The following is a 325-nucleotide window of genomic DNA, read 5'->3' as shown; positions in this document are numbered from 1 at the left end:
TTTTATTAAATCTAAAATCTTGTGGGGAAGGATATTTTAACAATATTAAGTCCTCCAATTTAGGAATGTCGTCTACCTCTCCATTTATTTAAATCTCTTAAAATTTCTGTCAGCAATAGTCCAAAGTTTTCGATGTGGCCGTCTTGCACATCTTTCATTAGATGTAGTCCTAAATACTTTATATTGTTGATGCTATTGTCAACGGTATTTTCTATTGAGGTATAATTAACATTCACTAAAACTCACAAAACTTAAGCACTCAGTTCGATGAGCTTGGGCAGTTTTATATGTCTGTGCAACCACCACCTAACAAAGGCATGGACAG

Source organism: Myotis brandtii, unplaced genomic scaffold (genome assembly GCF_000412655.1).
Source record: "Myotis brandtii unplaced genomic scaffold, ASM41265v1 scaffold186, whole genome shotgun sequence".
NCBI lineage: Eukaryota > Metazoa > Chordata > Mammalia > Chiroptera > Vespertilionidae > Myotis > Myotis brandtii.
The sequence above is the reverse complement of the archived record's forward strand: the minus strand, read 5'-3'. Positions refer to the sequence as shown.